Genomic DNA, 10,434 nt, shown 5'->3' with positions numbered 1-10,434 from the left:
AGATTAAAGGCACGAAAAAAGAGAACAAGGAAGATAAAGATGAAAAATAGATTAAAGTCAAATGATGTACAACTATTATTGCTTCTAAGGATTTGTCAAACTGATGCAGGACAGAAGCAATCCATGTTATATTAAAGAAAAATAATTGGCAAATGTTGGAAAACAACAGTGAAGAAATTAATATGAAACTGAGATAATTATTATAAAAGTTTCAGAATTTCAGAGAAGAGGTGATGAGCATAAAGAGAAAGGATCAGTTCTCAAAAAAGCAGTAGGTGAAGAATGAAAAAAGACCCAACTAATTTCAAATTAAAAAACACTGGTAAGGGTGTGTCAAGAGTAATCTCTACCCTAGTCAAATGGGTAGTGTCCAGTGTCAATAACCTCAGAAGGAGGGCAAGATAAAAGTCAACTGTTAGGTAAAATAATTCATTATGTTGGCAGTAGACAGTGAACAGAATATGACTCTCACAATATATATATATAATATATACTTGAAACAGAAAAATCTACATTTCGGCACAAGCAAGTGGAGAAGTTGAAGTCCAGTGACAGGCATGGCAGAAAGTCCCCAGAGTTATCAGAGCAAAGCTGCAACCCAGGAATGTCCTTTGCCCTGGCAAAAGAGATTTTGTAAATGCAATGAAGGTTAAAGAGCTTCATATGGGGAAATTTCAGGAGTGCTTAAGATAAAACAGAGAGGTAGGAGGATGAGTAAGAGAGATGAGAAGAAAAGACTGCACTTAACTTGCTCACTTTGAAAATGGAAGCCAAAGACCACAATTCAAGAAGGGTAGACCACCTGCAGAAGCTGGGAGTGTCTTCAGCTGGCCCTCTGCAAGGAAGCCACCGGCTCAGCCCCCACTACACAAGCAACCAAATTTTTCCATCAACCGAAATGAACAGATAGCAGAATCTTTTCTAGATTCTTTGGCGAGGAACACAGCTTGCCAACATCTTGATTTTATTCTGATAGGATTGGTAACAGATTTGTGATCTGCAGAACACTAAAAATCATAATTTTATTGTTATTTTAATACACTAAACCTGCAGGAATTTGTTATAGCAGCAATAGAACACTAATACCAACTTAGTACCTAGAATGAAAAACCAGATGTAGAGATAAGTGACGTGTGTATAGCAAGAGTTCATATCTAGCTTTTAACTAAGATGTTCAAAAGGAAAGAAAATCAATGAAGATGGAAGAAAGAACAAGAAAAAATAGACGAGGAAGTAGTCATGAGTGAAGGGAGTAAAGGGAAGGCAATAAGATTTTTTAAACTACAAAACCAAATTGCAGTCATTTTCTTCTCCTCTGTTATTGTGAAAATATAGAATTTTCCACGTAGTTAAGAGGGAAGAACTTATGTGCATGTTCATAAGACATTTTCTTAATTTCATTTTAAAAAATTCTATCAATATAAAATATCAGAACAACATAGCACAAATTATAAGCATTTACGTAAATATGAACAAAGATATTTATTTAACAAAGATACATAAAATAGAGTAAAAAATTTAACGTGCTAGTCAGGAATTGTTTATTTGCAAGTAACAGAAAGCAATTTGAAGTAACCACCTGAAAGAGAATGTAGTATAAGAATCTGAGGACAGTTTAGGAAATAAAGCGACAAGAATGCAACTCTGTCTCAAGAGCAACTGATCAGAGTCAAACTCAGCACATTCACTAAGGACTTCCTAAATTAGCTCCATACTACTTTGTCATCATCAGCTGTCAGCCTTTGTTTTTGTTCCTTAAGATGTCATCAAATCATTAAAAGATTCAAGTTTTGATTTTATTAGCAGTCCCTGAAAAGACATCGACTTGTCCCTTTTCCCCTGGGTCTAGAGAAAAGAAAGGACATATTTAACTGAGTTTTTGTGATCCAATCTTATGTGGCTAAGAATCAGGATAAGTCAGGTTAAGTAGATGCAGGAGGATATGGGAAAGAGGAAATTCCCAGATAAAAAATATTGGCCAATTAATTCCATAGTTTTCCTACATAGAAGTTAAAATGTAATGAGCAAAAATAAAGACATAGAATATTCAAATAAAGGTAGTGTGAAAAGTGTAACACCAAAATGTGTATCAACACTTCCCATGTAATTATTAAAGGGGGTGGAGTGTTTGTTTCTGACTTTCTTAATAGGAGTGTTTGTTTCTGACTTTCTTAATAGGCAAAGACAAAGACGTAATCAACTACAAAATTCAATACATCTGTGATATAAAACTGTTCAAGAACTAAGCAAAAGAAAATTCTTCCAGGCTTTTTAGTGGAAGAGAATTTTTGCACTATTTGGGCTTCTAAAATGACTTTCTTATGTGATATAACAGACAATACACTAAACAACATAATAAAATTCAAATGTAAACCTTCACACAATAACATCAAATGACTCCTCACTGCGGCCAATGTACAGAGCTCAGTAATTTTGGCCACTTGTTAACTGACTGATTGTAAGCATTATCTATTAATTTTAACTACAATTCCTGATTTTTAAAAGAAAACTATCATTTAAAATGGAACCCAACTAACTTCGTGTTAATGTTTATGATAAATACTGAAAACATCAACATCATACTCATTAAATAAATTAGGTTTCTATTAAAGCTAGTGGTGTGCTCCTGGTCAAAGTTTATAAGTCAGTTCTAGGTATGGTGAGCAGGAAAGTTGCAGAAGCAATAAACTGGAAATATTTAAAACATGATTTATTGCACAAATTAACTTGTGCAACTATGACAGTCATGATATGCCAAGTGCCAGTAGGAGACCAAGGAGAGCTGTAGGAACAATTCAGTTCAAGTCTGAGTGACTCAGGGTTGATAGTTCCTTCGTCCTTTAAAATTTTATTTGTTGGAAAGCCTCTCCCCAGAGGATCGGGGTTGGGAGGGAGGATCTAAACAGATCTGTTGAGGCCATTAGGGCTCCACCTCGTGAACAGATCAGTGCTTTTATTTTTAAAAAAAAGCTAGAAAGTGTGAGTTCTTTTCCTTATCCTCTTTTCCTGGAACAGGAACAAGAAGACCCTAACCAGAAGCCAGCACTTGATCTTAGATTTTTCAGGTTCCAGAACTGTGAGAAAATAATTTTTTTCTTTTTAGATTATTCAGTGTCAGATATTCTATTCTAGCAAGACAAGCAGAATAGGACACAGGGTACTAGAAAACATGGGCTCCAAAAGCTAAAAAGTCAGGAGTTCAACAGTCCATAAAGGAAAGAAAACAGATACTCTAGATCAAGAGTAAAGAAAAAAGAAGTCATCCTTCCTATGTCATCTTTCTCTGTGAGTTCTTAATGAATTGTATGTTGCCCATCCATGTTCAAATGCTCATCTTTTCTAGAACTCCTCACAGACATAGTCAGGAACAAAGTTTTGCCAGGTCCATGCGTATTCCTTAACTCAATCAAGTTGGCACTTAAAATTCACCCAGTTTCTTTATAGTTTTATATTACTTATCATATCACAGTGAATTATTTATATTGACTAACGGGTCCTCAAAGTTTCTGAAAATGTAGCAATTAATACAACTGATTCTCTAATTATTATACTATTAAAATCCTACCACCAATCATTCATTGATTCCTAAAAATGTCATGTTTTTTAAGAAATGTAATATGAATCACTACTGGCTATAACATAATAGCAATCAAAAAATTTGAATGCTATTTTGCTACAGTACAGGAACAAACAACTGCTTTCCTGTGATCGGTCCCTGCTCAGCACTGCCTTTTATGGTATCCTGTTGACAGTTCTGAGCTACACAGCAATTTGTTTTGATAGTTTATATACCAAAAGAATTTGGTCAGCTCCAATTTCAATTACTGTTGGTATATTGATTCTCTAATTCATTATATATCAGCAATAACACTAGTATTTAAAGGCATGCAAAAATATAACCTCATAGGTTGGAAAGCCTTAATTTTCCAAACTTAGTTTCTCTTCTACTGGATATTTGTGGTAGACATTTTAGAAAATATTGAATTTGTAAAGATTGTAGCTAATTTCTAACAGCTTGACATACTATTTAAAATTTTAAATTTGTTTTGATACAGGGGAGAGCACTTTCTGAAAAATGATAAATAAAAAATGATGAATCATAAAAAATGTTAAGATGAGATAATTTGAGGTAGGAACAGGATAAAGGAAGGAAGTCCAGTGGTTGACATGGAAATAGAAAGCATGATTGTCACCAGGCAGCAAGAAAAATTAAAATCTTGAACAAAGATTATAGGAGGAAAAGATTATGAAATTCTCTCTGTTGATATAAGTGATTAAGAAGATGAGGAATCATTGCCAAAATGATTATACATGGAAAAATTATGATAGAAAAAACTTTTGCTTAAAGGTTTCATTGGCTTCTGATTCATCCTTACTTCATCTCTGCCATGTGTCACCTATGTTGTGAAACAGAATGTCACTCACATGGGTTAGACTATGTAAGACACAGAGTAAGGCTTCCTATGGGCTAACCCCACCTGTGCTATGTATCAGCTCTATAATTTAGATAAGATATTAGAACTTCTTGTTTATTAATTTCCCATGTATATAATGAAAATAACAACAGCTCATACCGTTGTGAAATGTTAATAAAATGATATTCTGTTTAATATGTTAATATATATAAACATATTGAAAATGGTAACAGTTGTGATCATTACTATCATCATTTTATTACATTAATTATGAAAAACGGTAAGTTTATATATGCAGACTACCTAATTTGCTGTGAGACTGTTAGGTGAAAATTTTCTAAAACTGAAGACTGTGATGATTGCTCAAATAGTTCCCAGAGGAAAGTTATCTGCTATACAAGGAACTATCTATCAAAACAAAGAGGTGGAGAAGTGAGTAACCAAGACAGATGCAAATGATAAAATCCTCCAGCTGGACCTAATTGACCAAGCTTCTGGCAGGGCTCCCACATCTTAACCTTGTCTGACCTAGTGGAAAGGAATCTGGGCAAGATGCCTCATAACTTTGGGGCATCTACCCCTAGATGGAGCAGTTTAATTGAAGATTCCACACACCCTCCCCCCCCACCCTTGCAAATACTGTGATGGGGCCGCATCATCCTAGAGCTGTTTCAAATAACTGGTAAATCCTAGAGTTGCTTTCTGTCAACCCAGGGAATGTTGGTCTTTTCACTATGCTCCAAACTACTGAGTTTAAATCAATCTTTTTCTCTAAATTATTTAGAGAACCATAATATGTTTCTTCTTTAAATTCTATATGGGAGTAAACTAAAGAATAAAAAAGTTTGACAGTTTAATTGAAGAACTGAAAGCCCATTCACATCTAAAAGTTGTGGGGTGTGTGTGTCTGTGTGTGTGAATGTATATTTTAGGGATGTTTGTGTGGTATGTATGTGCACATACATGTATGACTACCCCGGGTCCATCAGTGTCTACAGAGATGAACACAACAATAGCATTGTAATATGTGCTAGAAGATTCAGACTTCTGAAGTAAAAGGGTAGGAAAATACGATTTATAAAGTTCTCACCAAATTATTCTCAAGGAATAAACCACAATGAGATGATAATAACAGAATGTGATTAGCTTCAAATGTAAGAATAATTCTGGGAAGGTATTTGAAGTGTTTGGAAAAGAAAATTATTTGACATATTAAGGAGCACGAAAAGAAAGTTAATAGAGATACCTAGATACAAACAACTGAAATGAGATAATGTTTAGATACTAACAAAATATAATACAAGAATAGTTTTCTAAATATTATTTATGAGGAGCACAGAAAGAAATCAATGGAAAAAAACACAGGCTCATGCTCTCATGGTTAACTTTCCACACAGAAGAAAAAATCAGGAAGAAAGTAAACTAATGGTTCATACCTCTTAATTTGGCTAAATATGATAGCTCCAACAGGACATCATTTTTTTCACATAATTTACCCAATATTGCCATATTATTGTATTATTTCAGAATGAATTTAATACATGCGACTTCAAAATAAGAAAATTTTGGGGGTCTTTATCTAAGGAAAATGTTATTTATTGATCTTTAACTGTTTTAAATTATACTTTCATAGTTTGGGTAATCTCAATTCACTAAAAAGACTATCATCTCTCCATTCTATTTATAAAAGCAAATTTGCCAAAGAAATAAGGGTATGCCACTACTGTCCCTAGAGTCACACAACATTCTAATATTTCTTCAAAAACCCCAAATTTGTGTCATCTGGCAAAAAATACCAGTATTACAAATTGATCTTCTTCAGTGAAAAATAAACAGGAGGAATATGTTAAGTTAAAACAGATCCTAGAATGTTTTACTAGCAAAAGTGCTACCTGTTCAAACTTAAGTTTTGTGCTTTCACATGTAGATACCTTCATTTATAAATTTGTATATTGGAGGCATGATAATTAGTACTAGTAATTAAAGAAACAAATGAAATGACATTAATTAAAGAAAACAAAATGCTGTCAGATTATAATAAAGATACCATATAAAAAGTTATTTTTAAATGATACAGTTTCTTCCAATGATTTCCAAAATAACTCCTACAATTTGTTTTACTGAGAATTTACATATACTCTTATGATGTTTAAGTGTTTTAAAAAGGAAAGAAAAACATCTACTCAACAAATGAACGTATAGAAAATTTTAACCTTTATGTACTATTTGTAAACTTGTTATGAGTAATAGTAACGTAAACTATTTTTTAAAAGCCAAATTTGGCAAAATCCTAGATATTTATAGTTTCAGGAATACTGATCATATTCACATGTTGCCTTCTATTCTTTTTGAAGAAAGTGGAAAATATTTTATTGCTCAAAACAGGCAGAACTTCTAAAACACCTTTGTGATATTGTGGTATAATTGCCATTTGAAATATTATGTATTTGGTTTAGAAGATCCTAAAAGTCTCACTAATTTGATACAGTTATATTAGACAAATTTAAACGAATTTAAATTGCTGCTCAGTTTTGTGGATTCACTTTGCTAAGCTACTTCCTTTTCTTTTTTCTTTTCTTTTCTTTTTCTTTTTCTTTCTTTTTTTTTTTTTTTTTGTTTTTGTTTTTTTGTTTTTCATTCTGGTACTGGGGATCGAACTCAGGATCTTATGCTTGCCACACAGGCACTTATGCTACTGAGATAAATCCTCAGCCCTCCTTTGCTCTCTTATCCATGCATGAAGTGCAGTGCCAGGTACTGTGTAAACCCTGCATAGATTATGATAAATAATATCTAACATAGTCCAATAAAGTCATGAATGGATTGGCAATCAGTTTTGACCAAACAATTCACTGCTAAAATTAAAAAAAATTAAATTAAATTAAACCTACATAAGTTTACCAAATATCTTAGTACGGTCTTCTGAGCCAGGGAGAACATAAAAAACCTGGAGAAAACGAACCACAAGCCCTCATGCTGGCCTGGTTGGGCTGCAGTCTCCTTTTCTAAGGTTTGGGTGTTGTTTTCCTAAACTAACACGAAGCTCCCCAAAACAATCTAAACAATGATCAGTTTTAGTAAAACACTGTGTGTTAAAAAGTGTTCCAGGCTCCTGCAGGAGCGGTGGGGGTGAGATTCCTCAGAGTAACACCAGCCCAGGGGAGGGGAATACAGGAAACACTCTCACAAAGATTGGTCAGGAGGCAGGACAGACAGCGGGGAGCAGGTCGAGCCAAACAGGGATCCACAAAGATTCAGTGAAGGCAATGGCCAAGGCCAGGGGGCCCTGGAGACTCAGCAAGGCCTCATCAGAGTGGCAGAATTTTCTTGTCCCGAAAGCAAGCTATTCATGCCTCTCTAAAAATTGCTTTTGTTCTTCTTAAAGTTATAATTAATGGTGTTTGTAAAAGTATGCCTACTACATACCCCAAATTCATATAGGCCCAGTACTAAATTAAACTTTGCAACTTGTAACTCCATAGGTTGTCCCAGAAATGCAATCAGTTTTGTGTATAAAAACCCCTATATAAAGTATCCTTTTGGCAACACATTTGGGTTCCCTCCTGGTTCATTTGTCCAGGAACTATTTGCTTTCACTTTACAATAACTGCTGTTTTCTGCTTTCCCTGTGTAATAAAATACCTTTGCTCAGACTCCTTTTGATTCTACCTTGTAATTCATTCTGGGTCAAGCAATGAACCTACCAATGGGGTGACATCTTTTGGCTTCCAACACAAGACTGCAGAGAGGACACATCTGGTTAGTAAAAAGATGGGTCTCAGGGAATCAGACTAACTCCACGTCTTGTAATTCTTTCTGGGCTGAGAGAAGAACCCACCCACTAGACAGCAACACCCTCGAGACTGTCCTTCTCCTTCCCTCATTTCTACACAACTGACTTGACTTCTTTCTTAACAAAGGTACACTTACAACAACTCTTCTACCCAACCCTGTCTTGTAATCAAAGGTTTATACTTCAAGGTTTTATTGTCAGGAATTAAGATGGCAGTTTTTGACCTGGAAGTGTTTGGGTATTCCTGACTTGTGTTCTTCTCAAATAAACTGCCATGATAGGCCCTAATTAGAAATGAGCTAGATATGTGATAATGGATGATAGATAGATAGATAGGTAGATAGATAGATAGATAGATAGATAGATAGATAGATAGATAGATAGATCATACATCCAAACATACATTCCTACAGTTTTTACCTATTAGGCCCTACTTGCAATCAGGAAGAGCTGCTTTTTATGGAACCAGACCATACTGTGTTCTTCAGAGTTATAAGTCTAGGAGCAAAGAAAGAGTAAGAGAACAGTGGAAATAAAGCACATTGGACATGCCAATAAATGAATGATAAATTATTAAAGCATGATTGGAAATATTGCCATTTTTCATAGCTGTCACTTTAAGTATAAAAGCATCAGCACATTAAACTAGTTACTGCTTTTTCATAATTGAGACTTTCGCTTCTAGCTGTGCCCTGCAGCTTTTCATTAATCACCGGGACTGAAGTTCAACCTCAGTGACAGCTTAGAAGGCATTAAACGGTCAAAGTATTTTCCAGGTACAGTTAGGAAAGGCCTTTTAGTCCTATAATCCATAGCTAATTGTTTTTCAAAGTCTCTAAACACAATCTACTCCTGGCGTTTCCTAGTGACAGAATTCGCTGCAAACTGGTTTTCTTTTTATCTTCCCAGGCTTTCTCTCACTAAAAACTATTGAGAGCCTATTGTTAGCTGCATAAAACAGGTGCAAAATGACTGTGATATGTAAAACTGTAACTGATACTTAAGCAAGGAGACATTTATTAGATTGCCTCTGAAACAATACTTCCTGAATACTTATTCTAATCATACCATTTAATTTGTCATAAAAGAAACAAGATGGCATGAAACTTTGCACACAGCCTGAATTCACTTTTTTTAATGGGAAAAAAAGATCCCATTGGATTCTTTCAGCAAATGCAACTGAGTCTTCATCCAACATGAAGTAAGAATGTGGCTTCCCACATTAGCTTGAACTCCCAGACTCCCAGCAGTAGGCTTTCTGTTGCTTTTGTCCATCAGTTGTCTTTTTTTTTTTCTCTGAAAAGTATTTTACATCAGGTTTTAATGGATGTGCCAAAACATTCTTTCTTTTGTATAACAAATTATCAAGAGCATGGAGGTTCATTAATTATGTCATCTAATTGGATTGAGGCAGGTGCAAAATACCTCAGATGAAGTGGTCACTGGCTAGAAGACCTAACTGCTAGTTTTTCTATTAGAAACCAGCATGTCTCCAGACTCCCGGAATTACTTTGTACTTATTGATTAATGGCCATAATTTATTACAGTGCAGAAGATCTTGCATTGAGTTAAACGTGTGATTAATCAATTTTCCATCAAATTATGAACAGCAGACCAGTTGCCAGAAAGAAAATACCAAGTGCATTTTCCCATGGTGTAAATATATCAGGACTTCAGCTAATAACTGTCTATCACTTGCTTAATATTTCCTGTCATACTGATAGATGTCATCTCCACAAATGGGCCACAGGTAGTAATGATGGAAAGACCACCAAACGTGGTTTATAGCTTCCCTTCTTATATAATGAAACACTCTTTGAATCCATCTCCAAACAATTTATTAATGCAAAATTCATTTCCGCCGTTAGCTTGAAATATATCATTGTTAAGTCAACAATCTAATATTAAACTGAGAAAGAATATTGAGGAAAGAAAACCTTAGGTGAAAGAGGGATGAATTTTGAACTTCTTGGGCACAGGAGCTCATTTTTTTTTCCATCAAAAATTCAGACATGTGACTAATTGATGTCATTTCTAATCTGCTTTTGAAGCACAGCACATGTGTGGCTTGGGAACAGTAAAGGGACCTACGGATTGAAGAGAAGAATGCATTTTGTTCCAAAGTTTAATTTCTCTGATTAAATAACAGGTATTTCAAGCTTTCACGAATTAATTGTCTCCTATGAGCAAGGGTACTTTATCTTATAAGTGAACTAGATGAATTCT

This window comes from Cavia porcellus, unplaced genomic scaffold (assembly GCF_034190915.1).
Source record: "Cavia porcellus strain 051 isolate PalLab524CR breed Dunkin Hartley unplaced genomic scaffold, mCavPor4.1 scaffold_5, whole genome shotgun sequence".
Taxonomy (NCBI): Eukaryota; Metazoa; Chordata; class Mammalia; order Rodentia; family Caviidae; genus Cavia; species Cavia porcellus.
This window is presented reverse-complemented; position numbering follows the sequence as displayed.